This window comes from Tursiops truncatus, chromosome 18, assembly GCF_011762595.2.
Source record: "Tursiops truncatus isolate mTurTru1 chromosome 18, mTurTru1.mat.Y, whole genome shotgun sequence".
Taxonomy (NCBI): Eukaryota; Metazoa; Chordata; class Mammalia; order Artiodactyla; family Delphinidae; genus Tursiops; species Tursiops truncatus.
Genome location: NC_047051.1, coordinates 61,082,141 through 61,103,910, shown reverse-complemented (window position 1 = coordinate 61,103,910; position 21,770 = coordinate 61,082,141).

Below are 21,770 nucleotides of genomic sequence, written 5' to 3'. Positions count from 1 at the left end.
TCATTACTTTTGCTTTCTGGATTGTATATAATATCATGTGATTGAAGATGGGGTAAAAAATAGGCAGAGAAACACATACAGAGTAAAGTCAAACATGCAAACAAATACATAACACTAACGCAGAGGAATCCTGAGAAGGGGGAGGTGCTCGTTATTTTCCAATGCACACTGTGATAGAACGTTTTAAGAATAAATCTAATTTTCCATTATCAAACTTACGAAATATTTTTATCTAGTCTTCCATCTAAGAATAAATGGAACTAACAGAGATTGAGAAAGACTGTCATTCTATGAAAACTATAAACATTTTTTTTTAATATAAAAAGTAGATTGAACCTTTTGAGGAAAACACAGCAGAGGCAGTCATTGTGGTGGCAATACAGCTGACCTCTTTTGGAGGAACCACAGAGAACAGGCTCAGAGTTGGCGTTGGCTTGTGTGGAAGGTGGGAGGAAAAATTGGGGCTAAGCAGGGGTATTCACTGAGGGTCATAATACTAAGTGACATGCTGCACTCTGCCTTCCCCCTGCCCCCCTCCTGCTTTATTCACAGGACGGAAGGCCTGGCTTGTACTCCATGTCTGGGGAGAAGATAGGGAAGAGGCTCTTCACTAAATAAACTGAACAAACTTCCCGTAGAACTGAAGCATCCATTTTGAGTCTGGGTCCCTCAAAGAAAAGCATTCCTAAATCTGGAATCACAGAAGTGTTCCTTATGCAGTGCTGTACTGCTTGAAATAGAAAGTACCCATGCCTAAATACCCATTAAGATGGGGACTAATTGAATGAATGTAGATATACTACAATGTAGTGTAGGGTTTCAGACAGCCATTAAAAATAGTAGCACACGGTATTTGTTTTTCTCTTTCTGACTTACTTCACTCTGTGTGACAGACTCTAGGTCCATCCACCTCACTACAAATAACTCAATTTCGTTTCTTTTGATGGCTGAGTAATATTCCATTGTATATATGTGCCACATCTTCTTTATCCATTCATCTGTCGATGGACACTTAGGTTGCTGGATAGGGAGGGTGGGAGTGAGGGAGATGCAAAAGGGAAGAGATATTGGAACATATGTATAACTGATTCACTTTGTTATAAAGCAGAAACTAACACACCATTGTAAAACAATTATACTCCAATAAAGATGTTTTAAAAAAATAAACATTCTTAAAAATATAGCACAATTGTAACTGTGTAGAGATAATATTAGCAAGATGTTTTTAGGTGAAAAAGCACAAAGCATGGTATAGGATAATATTAAATAATATGCTGTTTGAGAAACAACTTAAAATGAAGATATGTAATAAACTACAAATTATCTAAAAATATTTATGTATTTGGAAGGGAAAAGCATTGGAAATAGGTCTGAGGAAAATGAACTGAACCCTTTTCTTTCCTAGTGGGGAGCCAACAGACATTGTCTACTGTTGATAAAAATAAAACAGGCATGTTGTTTAGAATTATGGGTATAACTACCAGAAGGAAAGCAAGGATAATTTACTCTCATAGAGACTATAGGAGATAAATTAAGAAAACAGGCTTTGAAATCTGACCTCCTGGTTTTAAACCTGGATAGCCATTCCCTAGTTTTATGACTTTAATTAGGTCACTTGTTTTCTCACTGCTAAACAGGTGATAAAAATAGAATCTTTGTCATAAGGCTGTTCTGGTCACTTTTCTTGGTGGGAGGATGGAGAGCGGGGATAAAGAATGGAAAGACCTCGACCCAGTACCTGACATACAGAAACTATCCAATAAATTTTGGAAATGTCACCTAATACTATTATTTGAGAGGTGTGTCTATGAGTGGGTAGAGGTGGAAGACACTGTAAATATTTAACTTAAATGTTTGTCCCGTCATGATTTACCAAAATAAAAATTTAAAATCTCATAAATAAGGATGTTTGGGAAACCAAGTGTCCCTGATATGAAGTAACAGAGAACGTAAGGCAGCAGTGAAGATTTATTGGGTGGGCATCATGGGGAGGGGAGGGGAGGTTCAGTAAATTTAACCTAAGAGACTGGAAACTTGAAATAACCATGAACAGAAATAGATAATGTTGGCTGGAGATACAATTTGAGACAAGCAAAGGCTTAATTTTAGATGTTGAACGTGAGGGGTTGTCAGCCTATATAGATAGAAATATCCAGCATTTATTTATCCCTCGAATCAGGGGCTGTGTCTTAATGATCTTTGAATTCTCACCACCTGGTTCACATATCTGGAATACAGTAGCACTCAATACATGTTGAATGAATGAATGTCTGGGTGAATGGATGGCCGGATGGCTGGATGAATACTGATGTAAGTATCAACTATATAAATGTGACAATGAAACCACACAGTGTGTAAGCAAAAGATAGGAAGTAAGTCATAGGGAATATCTATATTTAAAGAAAAGTAAGCAAAGAAAGAGACCAGCGGGAGAGGCACCACATGATTAAAAGAAAACCAGAGAATATTGCATGAAGTCATGGAAGAAGAATTAACTTACTAACAGTATTTAAGCATTTTTGTTTGTTTTCTTCTCTTAGGAAAAAATGAATGTCCCCTGCCTTTGATAGAGAAATTGAACAGAAAATACTTCTGTACTGCAAAATATAAAAGCATAATATTTCTATAATAAAGATAAGTCTACTTAAAATTCTGTTTTCATAATTTAAAAATTAATAGTGCCTGTCGTACTGAGTGCTTGTGCTAATTATAAACAATTGAAAAATACATAAAATTGGAAGAAAGAATAAATAATTGGTTTAACTATAATGTTTTGATTACTTTTGAGTTTCAATAGTTGTTATATTAAACTGATTTCTTAAGAAGTCATTACCCAAGACAGATATTCATATCATCAAAGTCATTTACGTTTGTTAAAGGCATAATTATTTCTAGGTTATATTAAGAAGTATTCATGCATTTCTTATGAGGCAAGAACATTTGATACATTTTAGATTTTCATATTTCAAATTGTGATCTCGATATATGCATTCATTACACAATAATACATAGATATTTATATTTGGCAACGTAACACACATGGAAATGATTCCTTTAATATTCTGAATTCATGGTGGATAAATTTTTATCCTTTTATTGTGGCTCTGTTGCTGGGTCCTGTGCAGTCAATGCATGCTGTCTGAGCCACTGTCTCAGTGCAGCTGGTGATAGATCTTCGGGATGTAACCTTAACTCTTCTCTGGCTATGCAATTTTACTACTAATGATGCTCCTTAGGCTACAGGGATATGAAATGGGTATTTTCAAAGTGAAGTTGCTAAGTAACATTAAGAAAATTGCTATGAAAGCAAAGTTAATGATCTCAGTTGGTACCATTTAGCTAAGGCATTTAAACTAATAGCGGCATCAGGTTGAATTTACTGGAACTCGCCATGTCCTTTGCTTTGCTTTGTTGGAGACAAGTTCATTCTCCAAACAACCATAACAGTTAGTGCTTTTGGTCTCAATTGCTCAGCAAAATCAACAAATTAATATACCACGCAATTATAGGATGGTTATTATTCCCATTTCACTATTAACAAAATAATAAGCAAGTAATGTGATTTGATGGGAAAGTAAGAAATTAAATGAATTAAGAGAAAGGAAAAACACTGAAATTTGTTGATATTAGCAAGGCAACATTCCTAGCTCTGTCTTATATACTGAAAATGTGTTTGATGCAAATACCTAATACTTGAGAAATTCTTAAAATATTTTATCTTCCTGGATTTTAGGTTTCAGCCAGTGGTAACACAAATACACAATTCACAAATTAGAAGTAGGTGGTTCAAATTGGCTCACTGGATTTGCTAATGAAACTCTTATACTATTGCTGTGTGAGAAATTTTGAGATACAAGTAGTCAAATGGCTTACAGAATATGTCCTTGGGCCTGGAAATTGTGAAAAATGGCCACACTCTTTGTCATACAGCCTCCAAAAGATGGAACCATCACTTTTTTGCAGGGTTCACTGAGAGCCTATTGGTCAGAACCAGTCTTATGTACAGCTCACTCTCATCTAATACAAGAAGAAAGAAGAGAATAAAGGCAGGGTAAGAGACTAGCTTCACTTTTCCCAAGGGGAGAATGGAAGGAAATTCTTACATTTCCAGGAAGCCAAGTGTCTGTAATGGTGGTGGTGGTGGTGCAGGGTGCTTAAAGGAATCTCTCCTGAAGTTTGGAGGTGCAAGTACCTACAGGAAATTGGCCTCTTGATTTGGGCTGGATGCCTGCTCAACAGTGGAACCCACCGATTCATCCCAGTGTAGAGTTCTTGGAAGAACATTCTGGGAACTTGTGTCTAAAGTGCGTTGTCCTTGTTTAGACCTCATCTTCTATTATGAGGGGAAGAAGGAAACAATTCAGATGTATCCCCTGAAGTTTAGGGAGATCTTTCAAACTAAGTCCAGAGCTCTCTTCAGTTCTAGAGAATTCGAAGACAGGAGGCTCTGGAGTGATATAAGCAGGGCTTGAAAAAAATGCTGGTAAGTTTTGGTTGGGAAGAATATGGAGCAACCTCCAGTTCACATCCTATTTCTACACAGTCCTTGGAAAATTAAACCTTCCTCGCATGGTTTTACAGTTCTAGTGATGGAGTGTGGAGGACCATTGGGTTAGTAGAGAGGCAGGAATTGTGAGACTTCAGAATGTTAAACCCTAAGAAGGAGCTGGGGTGTGTATTCCTGGCAGGGCCACTTCCTGCAGTAGGAAGGTGAGGTATTCAGTCATGTCGTACTTGGGGTGAAGGTGATATTCACACCACCAGTAGAGAGACTATCTCAACATTAGCAGAAACAGACAGAACCCCAGTGCAACAAAGAATAGCTCCCACCCACCACTGGCATAAATATCTCGATTTCCCTCTCCCTCCTGCCTGACCCCAAACACAGAGGGAGCCAGTAGCTGACGGAGGTGGCGTAGAGACCACTCTCCCTTTCCTCTGATCCAAGCAATCAGCACCACAGCTCAGGAGGAACAAGGAGTACAATTTGAATTAAGCTTGCTTGGAAGTCTTTAACATTAACAGGATTTTGTCTTATATTTAGAAAAGAAAACGTACTCTAAGCCAAACATCAAAGGGTATTTATGGGACTTGGCAAAGACGTCATCAAGGTACTACTACATACAGTGAGAGACATGACAACATACAGATGAAAGGAAGGATTGAGAAAAACTATCAAGTGAATTCATGTTCATACTACATTTGGGAACTTCTCACTAAACTGGTTCCATTCTACGTGTGGCTAGTTACCATAATTTAGCAATAAGGAAATGAAAACTATGTCAATCTGTGAATCAAAATTTTCCAACAAAATACTGTTAGGAGATTTCACTTAGAAGAATAATTGAAATACTACTACCTATGTTTAGGTTGGCTATTGAGGATATTTTGGCTTGAAATGAACGAATCCAAAATAATTTTGTGCTACACAATGAAGCCTTCACCAGAAAACAATGTTTCGATGTGTAATGTGTTCTTGTAGAGCATCTCTCTAGAAAATGGTACAAGAGTTCAGCCAATAGAAATGTGACCCCTATACCTTTGACTGGCTTGGAAGAAATATGTTAATTTTAAAGCTTACAGCTTTGTGGACTATGGGAAAATTGCAGATGATCTTGAACTGATAGAAGGGAACTGAGTGGAAGAAGGTGGGGTGAGGAGGACTATTAAAAGGTTTGAGCTTTGGCAGTAGGTCAAATACAGGGCTTAATCCTGATCCATCCATCCTAGTCAGATAGCCGTCTAAGAACCAAAATTCTTTAGAAGAGCCATGTCCTTCCTGAAGGGGAGAATATCCAGACCGTCCCAAGATACAAGAATAGGAGATGAAGACGATGATCAACCAGGGGACACTTTGGTCTTTTCTGAAGAAACAGAGTAAATTAATCTTGCCCTTCAAATTCTCGGTGTAAACAATGTTTATAAATGCTAAACCATGCTGGTGGACTAGGGAGAAATTTCAGTTTGCTAGTCCAGAAACCACTTCCAATAATTGTCAAACAGTGCCAAAGAATCAAATGACTATTTTTTGAATGCAGGGTAGTGTAAATGTATCAATTAAATAAAGGGACAGAATCTAACAGTATTATATACAGCACCTGTAGGTCAAAAAGTCTATGTGCCTAATCTGACATTTCAAGACAAACATGAGTTTGACAGTATTAAGTTCATTCTTCATTGAGGAAACTGAGGTTTAGCATTGGCATTTAATAATATTTAACGTTGGCCATTTCCCTTAGATTCTGACAGTAGAAACAGGATTCAATCTGAAATTCTTGTTCTAGCAATTCATCTCTTTGCAGTGTACAAAGTATTTCAGCAAGGAGTCACTGTTTCAGAGAGAGTGATGTGTTATGAAAGGAAGAAAAAGTCACTTATTACCACCAGAATAGCCAATAACAAAGCTTATCAGTTTCTCAGCTGAAAAAAAGAATACAGCTTGGTCTTGCCTGTGGCCTGATGAAGGATGCGACTTGTGTCTCATTGTTATGAAAGCTCAGATTTCTTTCCCTGCAGTGGCAATGTTCCCTTGATGACCCAGGTTACAAGCTTATTGATTTTTATGACTCAATGAATTGCTGCAGCTTACATGCATAACTAGCCTTCAGTGCTTCCCTGAGTGAAACTGACAGTTCATGTGATTTGGTTTGCATAGTCTTGACCACTGCTGTACACATTTTATAAGCAATGTGAGAAAAAAGCTAATTCTCTGCTGTTTACATGAGGCAGGCAGTGTTTACTCTCCAGGGCCGGGGACGGGCTCCACTGAAGGTGTGGGAAAGTGGGTTAGTATTTCCCTAGCAATAATCTTACGCTTTCTTCCAGTAAGAGCCCTATGGATAAAATGCTTTCCTTCCTGTGTATCTCTACCCCATTTCACTAAATATTTCTGGCAACTTGCCTTTCATCCTGTTCAACAAAAGTTGACAATGAAGCAAAATGGTTGAAAGCTTCAGTTTGATCTGTCCGATTCCCATGGGCGGACATTAATTTCTGAGAAACCCAGACTGAAGTATAATTTGTTGCTCTAACCTAAATTCTAGCATTATGCCATCAGACTAAATGTAATACTGTGATGAAACATTGTTCATTACACACATATTTTCCAAGATACATTCCAGTACCTTTCATCATCAAGTGGAGGGATTACTTAAATTACTGTATCACTGCTATCAATACCTAATACATACATAATATGTAAGATCATTGCTATCAAAGTTCCTTTCCCTCATACAGACACATTTCTTTAAAGACTTGTCTATATCTGCTTTCTCTATGTCTTTCATATGTAATTTATGGCTAAATATGTCTTCAACCTGCCCCTTTCCACAGATATGTGTCTTGCAAGTTCACCAACAACCTCCATGGTATTATACCCAAAAGGTCTTTTTCAGTACTTGTCTTACTTGAGCTCTCATCAGCATCCAATATTGGCTCATCTTCCTTGATATGACCCAGAGCCCCTCAGGGTGTGCTTCTACATGTCTTCTCATCATTCAGTCCCTTCTGCATAGCCCACTACCATGGCTTCAATGACCAGGCCTCTTATTTTTTTCAACTTCTTTTTTCCTGTTGGGAACTTCCACTCAGCATCAGATTTATATCTAATTAAATCCTCAACATCTTGACTTGGATATCACACAGACACTTCAAACTCAGTATCTCAAACCAAACTTACGACATTGCCCACTAAAACTCTGGTCCTGGGTCTGTGCACTCTCTCAGTCAATAGTATGTTCATTCAACCAATCATACAAAGCTAGAATTATTCTGAAACTTCTTATTCCTTACATCCCACATCCAATTAATCACTAGAAATATGTAATTCAACTTTCCAAATATGTCTCACACCTATGGGCTTTTTCCTGTCTTATACCACTGTCTTCTTTATCTTTAGCCTCCACTTGGATGGTGTTAATTATTTTCTAACTTATCTTTCACATTTATTCGGAACTTCCTCCAATTCACTCCACCCTCTGGAGAGTTCCTCTAAAAATCCTTCTTCTGTTTAAAATCACTTCAAATTGTTGGTAGGATAACACTTTTAAAATCATGAACATGTTATTACAGTGCATGCATGACCTCACCCCTGCCCCCCGTCTGGCTTCTCAGCTTTACCTTCTCCCTCTCACCCTTCATTCTCTGCAGTACAGATTCCCTCCTTTCATTTCTCTCTGTTCTTTAAATAGATGCACCCCTCCTCTCCCAGCTTCAGGGCTCGTGCAAATATTCTTTCTTCTGCCACATTCCAGCCTCACTTAGAGGAACCCCTACTCATCTTTCATATCTGAGCCTAAAAATTCTGTCTTCAAAAATCTAATCCTAATTCAGTTCTTCCATAAGCTTTCAAAGTATCCTATACTTCCCCTTCATAATGTTTCTAATACTTTTAACTGGATAATAAATTATGTAATAAGTAGTTTACTATCTGTCCCTGCAATAAAAATGTGAACTTAAAGGGGAAAGAGACCATGGTGGTCTATGTTAGTAGATTCTCAGAACTAGCATGGTATTTGGCCTGAGAAAGGGAACTCAGGAAGTATTTTGAATTAATGAGTCACTGACCCTCTAATTCACTTCCTGATAATTTGATTTAGCTTCTACATACAATATATAAAACAGGGAAAATTAGAAACAGAGTTAGACCAAGAAAAGTTGAAAAATGGAGAAATCTTGGTAGATTATGATCCCATCTTTAGTTAGAACCCACACATGATGGGAAACATACTTAGTATTTTGTAAAAATGAGGAGCCCAGCACCCCCCTCCTACTATTTAAACTCTCAAATAAACCTCACCTCGGCCTCCCGTCTGTTTCTGCCCTTGTACAGGTGAACCCTGATGGTCTAGGTAAGTTTACTTCATACTTTTTACACAGCCTGTTTATCTGAATTCTCTGCTTTTACCTGAGCCGGTAGCTCACTGTGAACTATGGTTAGCACTGCTGCAGTCCGTGAAAAAATCAGTCCTGTTCCGTCTACCCTTGATCTTTCCTCTTGGTCCATCTTATAAGCTCTCATCTGCCCCACCAGTCCATCAGTCATCCCACCAACACATGTACAAATTTAGTTCTCACAAAAGAATAGAAAGTAACTGATACTTCTGAGTCAGTAAAAGCATAGAAAAAGCCAAGACAGGGTTTGGGCTTTATCAAGTATCCACATTGTTTCTGTGATAAAAGCAGAGCTGAAATCATTAAGTAGGAACCATGCCTGTTTACTGTGTCTGGCCAATAAAATAAACTTGACTGACTCACTTTATTCTAGACTTAGATGGCAATCCGAACTGCTTCAACCCAAACTGCTGATAATATTTAAATGTCAGTGTTGCTTGATTGCTAAGCAGAGTTAAGGAGCTGTAAAGCCAATACTGTATATAATGCAGGAAACTTATAGGGAACTCCAGGGTAGAGGGAACAATACTAGACGTAGAGTCAGGAGATTAGGATTTCATCAAGGTTCAACACCCCCTACTGCCTCCCGGTCCAATCTGACTTTGGAGAAGTTGCTCAAATTTCCTGTGTCTCAGTTACCTTTGTCTGTAAAATGGAAATAGAAAAATGTATTTCAGTTGATAGCTTTGAGAACTTAATAATGCAGCTAAAGCATGTGGCACATATCAAGTTCTCCATGATTGTTAGTTTAATGTAAATCATACTTTGAATGCCACATTTATCTGACAATAATAGATCTACTACTGGAGACATCTGGTAGACCTGACAGAACCTCTTTATATTTCTTACTAGAAAACACATCAATGTTTGAGTTTTAATCTGAAGACTTTAGCAAAGTAATGTATTCACAAACTGAAATTTATGTATCAGTGTATCTATCTACAAATATACTTATTAACTGTGAATTTTGGTAAGGAAGTAAAATATTATTATTTAATACAAGGTTCGGTAAACTTTTTCTGTAAAGGACTAGATAGTAAATATTTTGGGCTTTGCAGACCATGTGGTCTGTGTCTCAGTTACTCAACTCATAGTGCAAAAGCAGCTGTAATAATTCTTAAACGAATGAGTATGGATATACTTCATTAAAACTTAGTATAATATTATATCACTATACTTAAATTTAAAAAAACTAAGAACACAGGAATTTTAAGTTTACGTGTCATGAAATGTTCACTTGTGAAGTTTTTCAACCATTTAAAAATGTTAAAAAAAAAAATCCCTAGCTCACAGGCCATGTAAACACAGGTGGCAGGCCTGATTCAACCCACAGGTGCTGAGTTCCCACTGGGTACACTGTACCATTTACTGAATTATGATGTTCATTTTCCATTCACCCTCTGTTCTTCATAAAAGTTCCATAAGCACAAGGTTCTCTGTTTTATTTTCTCACGTATTCCAAATGCCTTGAGCAGTGACTAGCATAAGGTAGATAATTATTTGTTAAATTAATAAATGTTTTTTCCTCTCCTAAACTTTTTATGACAGGAGTTTCCAGCAAAACAAGAGTTTTTACTTGCTCTTTGGCATGTCCTCACAGACACAGAGGATAGAAGATTTCAAAAGGTGAATTTTGACTTAGTGATTGTTACTACAAAATAATAAAATAAACCATGGTGTTAAGAGACGTATATGCTAAAGTTTAATCACTTGTAGGCATATGTGGTTAGAAAGTACGCACTGATATATATACACACAGAAATATAAACACATATGTATATGTACATACATGTACATATACACATAACTATTTTGTAAACATATACAAGTTCTATGTTGGTGCTTATACTTTGCAAAGTTACTTTTTATGTGGGTTTACAAATTGTTATACAAATTATGTTTTTGAGTATGATACAAACAGATGTTTAACCAGGGCAGTTAAATGGTAATGACACTAATTAATCACAAAGTGAAAACACATTCACCTTAGAAAAACCAACACTATTAAACTCTAAGAGATTAATTGGCTTTAAAAAAAAACACATTGCAACATAATTATCTTAGGACAATGTCAAATGTCCTGTTGAATCTATGTTTGTACTCAATAAACATAATGTCTAGACCATTTACCATAAATTATAATCCCCACTGTTAATGAAAGGGAAAAGAAGAATGCTTTCACATAAAAATGTTTACATAGTAAAATTTCTCAGGAAAAAAATCCTAAAATTTGTGTAATCTTTAAACTTTTATATTTAAGATTATCTGTCAATTTTTTGGAATGGATGTTTTATATTGTAGATAAAAAATTGGCCATATATAATTTACAGAAAACTTGATATAGTGTCACTATTTCAAGTATTTTTGATAGAAAAAGTAGAATATATTCAGCTGTCAGAATTATATCACATTTTTAATAAAATGGGAAGTAGACAAAAACTAAGTAGCTTTTAAAATCATTATATGATGGAGTTACTGCTATGAGATTTATTTAAATGGTATTAGCCTAAATCATAATTTAGAACTTGCAAATTTATTGTCATAGTTGAATGCTTGAGGAGAAAAATTTAATCCACTTTTAAACTCAAGTTAATTAAAAGTTTTTACATTATTTGCAACAAAAGTGTTACTAACATTTGGCACTCCTTGGGCATCACAACAGCTCTCAATCATAGCCTTTTAGTGTTTCTGTTATCACTGCTAGAAAGCCTAGAAAATTCAGTGCTTGTTTCTCCTCTGAACTGGAAAAAGGGCTAAATAAAAGGGCCAATTTGCACAATGCTTTGAACATATTTAAATGCAACATATAGTTCCCCTTCTAGTAGAAATGACATCATCAAATGAGTGAACAGGGCAAGAATGCTTGAGTCATGCTTGGCATAGTGAGTGGCATCTGTATAGTAGGTGACTGATTAAAGGAACACTTGGAGATTAATTATTTTGAGTTTCACATTTTGAATCATAGAATTAAAATGTATCAGCTGTCATATGTTTCTTCGGTTGCTGCCCTCTCCCCCATTTCTTGGCATTGCTGATAGATTGTCATCTGGCCCCACTGTGAACATGGTCAGTGCCAACTGTATACTAAAGAAACCCTTCACATTGTTTCTCTAACTTTTATTCATTGGTGCTTATTTTGGCCTAAGCAGTATACTACAATGCTCTGCAAAAACATCAATTATTAAAGAAAACATGTTTAATCAAGTAATACATGAATAAATCATTATTGAAACATGTTCAAATAATATGCTATTATTCGTAACTTGGGAAAGCCCCTCTGTACATGTACATACACACATACCTTATTTCTACATATATAGGAACATAATTTATGGATTGTCTCGTCTTTTTTTCCTCCTTGACTTCATAGCTTAGAAATTGATCCTTGCCAGTATTTATTTATAATTCTGTGCCATTCACTTTAAAGGCTATCATTTAGATATATCATAATTTATTCAATTATGACCTTATTTCTGGACACTTAGTTTGTTTTCCATTTTATAGTATGATACACAGTTCTGCAGTGGACATTCTGTGCTTACATTCTGGTAGGAATGTGTGACGATTACTCTAGGATAGATTCCTGGTGAGAAAACCCCATGTCAAAGGGGATGCATATATTAAATTTGAAAATAGGGCTAAATTTTCTTTCAAAATGGCTTCACCTATACAATCTATGATTGGTTCAATTTTTTTGTATCCTCATTTGCAGCAGGTATTATCAGTCTTTCTGTTGATAGTCAAGTATATAAATTAAAATAACCATTATTGTTTAAATATATTTCTTAGAATATTGTGAGGTCAAGCACCTGTTCATGTATGAAAATTTTTATAATTCTTGCTCTGTGAATTGTGTGTTCTTAATCTTAGAACATTTATTTTATTGGATATCTTTCTCTCATCATTTCAACGGTGATAATCCTAAACCTATTATATTTGTGAAAAATATTTTCTTCTAATTGTCATTTATATCTCCAGTTATGTAAATATTTGCCTTATGGCATCTGAGGTTTTTTCTTAGTAAGGTCTTTCTCATCAAATATTATAAGATTATTTTCCACTGTTATTTCTTACTCTTTGAACATGTTTAATTTTAGCTTTTGACTTCCTCTGAAATGCATGTGTGAGGCTGTATGGTGTGAAGATGTGTGGTGTAAGGAAGGTGTTTATTTACTTACCAATGAGTAGACAGTACTCAAAACATCATTTACTGAATACACTTCCTGTTTTAAAATGACAACACTATCATAAAGTATTTCTTGATGGAAACTATTTTTTTCTATTCATGTATATATTACTCTGTTTTTTCTATTATAGGTTAATGAACTTTTGGGGCATGTAGCAAGGGAGGACTACAATCATTGCACTTTAAAAAATTTTTTCTTGGTTATTCCTGCACATTTCTTTATCTGTATAAATCATGGAATCAGTTTGTTGTATTTCATAAAAGAAATCTTTTGGGATGTTGATTGGTATCACAGTGAACATGTAGAAAAATACACATTATATATAGAAAGAAAGGCAAGAGAGAACTTGTATATTTATAATGACAAGATCTTAAAGGGTACTTAAGATTTCTACAGAGAAGCAGACACATCTTACAAGATGCCAGTATCTTGCTCACTGGGCCTGAGATGCTACCCTGTACTTACACAGGTGTGGACTGGACTCAGGGAGAATTACTCGCAGGCAAGTGAAATAAATAAAGCATAATGCTAATATTTTAAACTTATAATGTAAAGAAAATTGAATGAGTTAGGCCCTGATTTCCTCTGCATATCATATAGTCTCAATGTAACAAGCTACAGGGTAACACAAATTATAATCAAAAAGTTGATTGAGCATGAAATAAGAACAAAGGAAATTCATTATTTTATTCAAATATTTAATGATGCAATGGATCCAACTATTCAATAGAGATTCACAAACCACTTGGTTTGGACAGATGAATGCCCTGTGTCAAGTTGTACTCTCTCATGGACATTCTTGGAGGCCTCTTGACAATATTTGTCTTTTCCACATTCACATTTCTATAATTCCATTGTATAGCAGACCCATTCCTGGTGGACACAGATTTTGTCATAGGTGTTTTGTATCCATTAAGAACATGATAAGCTGTGAGTAAGTAAAATTCTGATAAACAGTAGTTTACATGACTCAATGGTGAATGACACCAAGGGGGAAAATAATGGTGCCACCTATCCATATAGGTCCATGGTTCATCCAGCTAATAATCTTACCAGTGTGGAGGTCACAATTCTGCTAAGACTGGAAATATCCATGTTATAGTGTTAGATGTTATTATTTTTATAGCTTTAGTAGATATCCAGTTTACATTATTTCCAGGTTCCTGAGAAGCACTTTATTTATTCTCTTAAGGTCTAGATGTACTTCTATTTCATTTTTCAAATTAGACTTCTTTAATTAATTAAAAGTAACTATCCTATCTCTCATGGAATTAATTTAATTTTTTTTGTACTTGTATGTTTTTCAAATATTTTGCTACATGATATGATGCCCATACACCTCTCCATCCCAGTCATCCTGTTCTGTTTGAACTTTAACTACTTAGTGTGCAACAAAAACATGGTGGCCATGGCTGGACACAATAGTCCTGTTGTTAGCTAGCATGTTCTTAACTTTTTTATTTTTTGTATTGTCAGGTGTCAAGCGTAGTATCTTATTACACAATACTTGATCTATATCCTTTCTTGTGTACCCATCTTTCACCAACACAAATATATTTTACTCAGAAATGTCCTTTCAATTCTGCTGACTTAATGTTTAAATTTTTGCTATTAGAGTCACAAAGATGAAAAAGTCACAATCCTTGAAATCACAGCCTAACAGAGGAGCATTACAACTTAGAAATACAACAAATGTCAAAGATAGATGGTCCACTATAGGCCCAGTCCGTTTTCCTTTCACCAGAGCCTCCTCTGAAGGGGTTGGCCTATGTGGTCCCTTCATCCCCTAAATAAGCCCATTCGCTTCGCTGGTCACAGCTGAGTGACAGAGGTGGACACCTGTCTCATGCCCCTTGCTTTATGGAAATTCAATTCATTAGTCCAAGCTTACCGAAATAGACTCTTCCTTTCATAAATTTTAAATTGGAAAACTGAGACAATTAGATTCAACTCAGGTAGAAATGAAAGATCTTATAAAACTAAGTCTAGACAAAGTCATGTACAATTCAAAGCTGTGAAGTACAATGAAGCAAAGGAGGAGAGAAAGCTATTCTGCAGAGAAAAGTTGAAGAGATTTGAGAAAAGCAGAGCTATCTGCCTCTGAGGTCCCATGAGGTAAAGACAGGGTAACCTTGACTCATGACTCTTCATTTGGCCATGGATGAAAAATGTTTGGTGCTTCGGACAAAAAAATGTTGTTTTTTGTCCATTTACACACAGGTAAAATTGTCCATGAGGTGTAAGAAAATTATTTCCATTCTTTTGAATAATAAGTAACAATATCTGAACATAAATTATTTCTCCTTCCATTCCATCTAGCATTTTATTAGTCACCAATTTTGAACAATTAGAAATTCTCATAACACATTATTTAACTTCTCTATGACTTCATCAGTGCTGTTCCTTCACCTAGACAGCTCTTCCAACTTGTCTGCCTAGCGAATTTCTAACCATCTGTAAATTTCACATAGGGTTTTTCTACCTGAATCTTCCCCTCACTTGCTCAGTTAAGTCCAACTTCCCCTGTGTTCCTTAGTTAGTTTTCTATTACAGGTTAACAAGATTTATCTCTCTGACCACGGCCTACAAAGCTTCTCCACTTTTAAGCACTATGTGATTAGACTGGAGATACCAATATAATCCAGTGTAATCTTCCCGTCTCAAGGTCCTTAATCACATCTGCAAAATCTCTTTGCCATACAAAGTAACACATTCACAGTTTCCAAGAATTAGGATGTGGACATCTGTAGAGGCCACTCTTCAGTCTACCACAACATCTAAAGCACAAAGGCATCCACTACAGAAATACCATTGGGTGTGTACAGCTGACCCTTGAATAACCTGGGTTTGAACTGTGTGGGTGCACTTACACGTGGATGTTTTCAATAATAAATACTACAGTACTACCAATGTCATCCACCATTGGAATAATCCATGGATGCGGAACCATGGATACAGAAGAACTTAGTATAGGAAAGGCCAACTATAAATTATATGTGAGTTTTCAATTGTGCAGAGGTTTGGGGCCCCTCCCCCACACACTGTTGAAGGGTCAACTGTAATTATTGATTTGCAGTCTATCTCTCCATGAAAGTGCACTCTTGGACATCAGGCTTGTTTGTTCCACTCACCATATTTAACACACTGCCTAACAGAAAATGCAAAGTAGCTCACTAAATATTTGATGAACACACTTATGAGTTAACAGATACATATTTAAAACTATATAGTATTGTTGAAACAAGGGACTATGAAAAATCAAAGAAGTAGCAAATGTTTATTTTAGATAAGTGTTTACTTATAGAGATCTAGACTATTTAAATATAAGGTTTTGTTTTATACAAGATTTTGGTTACTTATTTTGTATTTGTTTAAAATGAGCAAAATAAAGTATGCTAGATTTTTCAGTACCTTTGGGATATTTTCACATTGTAAATAACTTTATAAAATTAAGAGATAAATTCTGTATTTGTTATATGGATCTTCTGATCACATGGATAATTATTTTTAATGTTTTTTTTTAAATCATTGAAATTGAAGTAATGTTGGGGTTTTTTGGTAGTTATGTTTTACTGTTGTGTGGTACAATAGCTATTAAATATTTAAATTAGATCACTAATTGCCAACATCTGTGGTCATTATGCATAAGGAACTAATATTCTTTCAGAAGTTAGCCAGAAGTGTAGATAGGCTACAATTTTTATTTTCAAATATAACAAGTAAATTAGTACAAGTAAAATTCCTTCACTGTTTTATAAAGATCTTTTTAGAGTTTGGTCATGTGGCTTAGTAACAGAATCTCCATAGATAGTTTTAAGATGAATTTGTTTTTTTAGCAATTTAAATGATAATTAAATTCACGCCTAATATATGTTTCTCTGAAAAGTCATTTGCAGGACAGAATCAAAAACTGAAGGATGTTCTAGTTTATTTAGCCTAGTCTGTTTAATTTTACATTGCAGGAAATGAAGGCCTGTAGAATCAAATGAAATGTTCAACTTTACCATGCCTAACACAGAGGAGAAGCATCTGTGCCTTTGCTAAATAGATTAGAACAGTTCAAGATGTAAAGAAACATTTTTATATCTCAAGGTGTCCATAAAGTAAGCATATTTATAATTCATTCTCTGTGTCAGAATTCTGAGTAGAATTTAAATAAAGGAATTTATAAAAATAAAATTTTGAGTATATTCTTCAACTTGATATGGTGTTACTTAATACTTTGGTTTTCAATATAGGTAACAGTGTTAATATTCAAGACAATAGTTTATTAAATTAATTACAAGCATCATCAAGTGCTTTCTTAATGTATGTTACTTTTGGACCTTCTCTCTTATAGACCAATATTTTACCTCCATAAAGTTAATTGAAGCTATTTTTTCTAATACACTTCTATTGTTTTTCAATATTTATCATCTTTCTCTTATTCATTATAGATTTTTCTTTAAATTTATTATACAATAAAATCAGACTGATCACACAATAATTACCTAGATTTTTTTTAGGTCTTAATATTCTATCAAATTTCTATTTATTCTATTACTTCATAAGTCTTCAAAAGAATTTTTTGTTAACCTACATTTTCCTAGTGCAGGGCAATGCTATGTACCAATTTGCATAACTCTTTTATTTAATTTCTGTAAGCAGAAGAAAAAAAGTTAATTTGAAGCATAGGTCTCAATAAGTAGTACCAAGAGAATAAGCTCAGTTATATATATTTATTTATTTATTTATTTATTTATTTTTATTTATTTATTTATTTTTTTTTTTGCGGTACGCGGGCCTCTCACCACTGTTGCCTCTCCCGTTGCGGAGCACAGGCTCCAGATGCGCAGGCTCAGCGGCCATGGCTCACGGGCCCAGCCGCTCCACGGCATGTGGGATCTTCCCGGACCGGGGCACAAACCCGTGTCCCCTGCATCGGCAGGCGGACTCTCAACCACTGCGCCACCAGGGAAGCCCCAGTAATTTTTTATTACAAACTTGGACTTAGTATTTTAAAAAAATAATAAATAATGTCTATATTTGAAATGGCTTCTTAATTTAATGAAGGAGTAGGTGGTTTAAAATCTCAAATATAAATTTCCATTAAAAAATAGGGATTAGTTTGTAAAGATTACCAATAGATCATTTTATCAATTAGTGGTTAAAAACAACTTTTTTTTTCCTTTAAAGGTGCATAGAACACTTAGAGAATTAAGCCACAAAAACATTGTTTTTAGATAGACCTTCCTTTTTTCCACACATAATTCAGACTGTATCCTTGGAAATAATTTTCCTGCCTCTTCACATTAGTCTAGAAACCAGTGAAAGAAATCTTGATGCATTCAATTTTTCACATTCTCCAATTTAAAGTGAATCAATAAAGAGCTAATTTCTTAGTATTAGAAAAAAAACTCAGAAAAATTTTAATTCAGTTATCATTGAATATTTACAAATAAACTAAAATTTTGTCTTCTGGAGAATTTCAAGATGTTAATTTCGAGCTTCACATTCATGAGTTTAACCTATACACTTGTACATTTATGTTGTGAAGGGATTATTCAAATCATGATTAGAAAAATCATTAGTGAAGGTTAATATTAATCACATTTTAAAATCTGCAAAAAAGTGAATATTGTAATAGACAACAAATTGCCCTTAATGTCCAGTAATTGAGAATTTGTGATATGTTCCTTTAACTTTTTAAAATTGAAGCATAGTTGATTTACAATGTTGTGTTAGTTTCAAGTGTACAGCAAAGTGATTCAGTTATATATATACATATATACATTCCTTTTCAGATTCTTTCCCCTTATAGGTTGTTACAAAATATTGAGTATAGTTCCTTGTGCTATACAGTAGGTCCTTGTTGGTTATCTATTTTATATATAGTATATACTTTCCTTCTTCAAGGACACTTATCAGAAGACAGGAGGGCAAACTTTCCTTTTCCAATGCATGGTTGAATGTTAGATTCAATTATTTATCATGTGGAGTACTTTGTATTTTGTATGAAAATTTATTAAGACTTACTGAGATCTTTGTCTTTAAGTGTATGAGATAGGAAAACACACCTGACTGGGGAAAATATGATTTTGGTTTACTGATACGCTGTAGAGTAAACATCTGACCTGAGTTTAACCTATACACTTGTACATTTATGCTGTGAAGGGGTCTCCATGTGTTGGATTTTCCATCAGAAAGGTCTATAAATGAGTCCACAATGGAGCAGACCATGTGGCTCATAGTAGATAACACCACAAATGTTCATGAACTGTGAGTCCCTCAGTGACTTGGTTTTTTTAATTATAAAACAATTTCCAAATTCCTCCTAGCTCCAAATTATTATAGTGGTAGAATAAGATGCTTCATTGCTTTAACAGATATAAAGAGCATTAAAACAGTGAATTCAGGGGAATAAATGCGTTAGTAATGAATGAATGAGTTACTGTCTTGAAACACATAAAAGTAATGATATCCAGAGTCACATAAAAGTAATGATATCCAGAGTCAGTGCTTCACAAAAAAATAGCACTGAATACAACAAAAGTTAAACTGGAGGTGCCCTTCTCTTGGTTGATTTGATTATAATGACCCTCTTCATCTTAATTATATATATGAAAAAAGATATCTTCATGTTAAATAAAATGTAATTACTGGTAGAAAAATTCACAGTCCAGGTAGTTCTCATTTGGGAAGTGTGTGGTGGATTTGAATGGTATCAGTGCCGTGCACAAAGGATGAAGGGTAGGTTAAACAGATGTAATGAACTGGGTACTCAAAAATTCCCTGAATTAAGAGACCTGGTGTAGTCCTTAATCATAGTCATTGTAAATCTATCACATATCTGTTTTGTGTAGATTCACTTTATTCCACCTGTTCTGACACTTGGAAGGATACCCTAGGAGGGACAGCAAAGATGGATCAACTCTAAAAACATCAGAGGCAGTCAATCATCATCTCTGTAATTTTCAATTAAATGTGAGATCACAGAGGACATGTAAAGGCAGGTATTTTTTCAAAAGTTGAACATATTGGAAAATAGTTGAAAGAGAGATGAGAGTCCAGAGATTTTAAACACTAGTTTCATATTGCTAATTTTCATTTCCCTAATCAGTTGTCATAAATAAAATATCATGTCAATATTAGGAACTTCAAATATTTACACAAGGACAAGGTAGCATTGAAAATAGTTCACTGTTTCTTATTTAAATGTCATTTGTCTGACTTTGCAGACCTAGAGTTCATGACAGAAAAAGAATTTCGAAAATTCTGAATATTAAAAAGGGATTCTATGCTTACATTTAAATGTACATTTAAAGTAAACTGTCTTTGACGGACTTAAAATTACTACCTAAATAAGCAGTTTAAGATGATCATACTTGGAGAAAATATATTTATCCCATTAAATATCTTCTGTGGAATCATCTTGGGGAAATGCTGGCTTAGTGAAAAGAACCCTGGGGTCTGTCAGAAGATTGGCTTCAAGTTCCTGTTCCCCTATGGTGGGACGTCGGGAAAGACATTGAGTTTCGGCCTCAGTTTCTTTCTTCCAATTAGGAGTAATAAAGTCACCTGTTTCCTAGTTCCTGTGAATGATTAGCTATTCATCAAGTACATATTTGTTCAAGGTCTTAACTTCTTACTAGAATAAAAATAACAATTTAATGAATAAAGGAAATATTAAGCACCTACTATTTGCCAGGATTTATGCTAGATGCAAAAGGATACCGAGTTACATTATTTTGCTTTTGCTTAATTTTATTTATGAAAACAAGCTCAAGCTTTGACTCAATGGGCAATTTGTCCCTAAATTTTCTTCCTTCATTCATTTGTTCAAGAAATTGTAATTGAGTAGCTCCCATGTGTTTGGCACTATTTCTAGTGTCTGCTGACACAAGGGTCAACAAGACTAACAGTACTTTGACTTTCAGGAATCCTCTTACCTTCTACTTTTTAAAATTAACACTAAAACAATCAGAAAATAATATGAATCAGAAGGTAACAAAAGTAAGATGACTAACACAGAAGAAAAAGGGGGAAAGTTAGCTATTCTGAAAACGTATTTTCTTAACTCTCTTCTTAGCAATTTCATATAATTAAAATCACTTGCATTTCAAATATAAAGCAATTTATGGATTATTATGAATATTGGATGATCTAATAATAGTTAAGTGAATAAAAGTCTATTTGGAAAAAATGATGTGGAATGTAACACTGCTAACTAATTTGTTTTCTAAAAATAAAATATTTTTAAAGAAGGTGGTAGATTTCAACAGAATAAGTTACTAATATGCTTGTTTCTTTTGCAGAAATCACTAGCTCCATGAATGATCTTGTCATTTAAGAACAACAACAAAAAAATGTAAAAGCAGTAATACTGAGAATGTTTACAATTTCTCAATTAACATCTAGATTATGCCCTTGCAGTTCATTGACAGGAATCTACAACCTCTCTTCTACTCCCCTCATTAAAAAGACACAAATATTGCATAGCCACAGAACAACATCTTTAGAATGTTTCAACTTGCTAGTCTGCTTCCAGTTGCTTTTTATAGTACTTAATGCACAGTTAGGAAAACTATGTATTTCTAAGTTGCTATAAGCTAGGTTATATAGCCATTAAATCCTTAGACCTCAACTATTGACATTTCAGCAGTTTAGTCAAATTTTTTAGGGATCTTGCTTAAAACTTTACAAAATGTCACA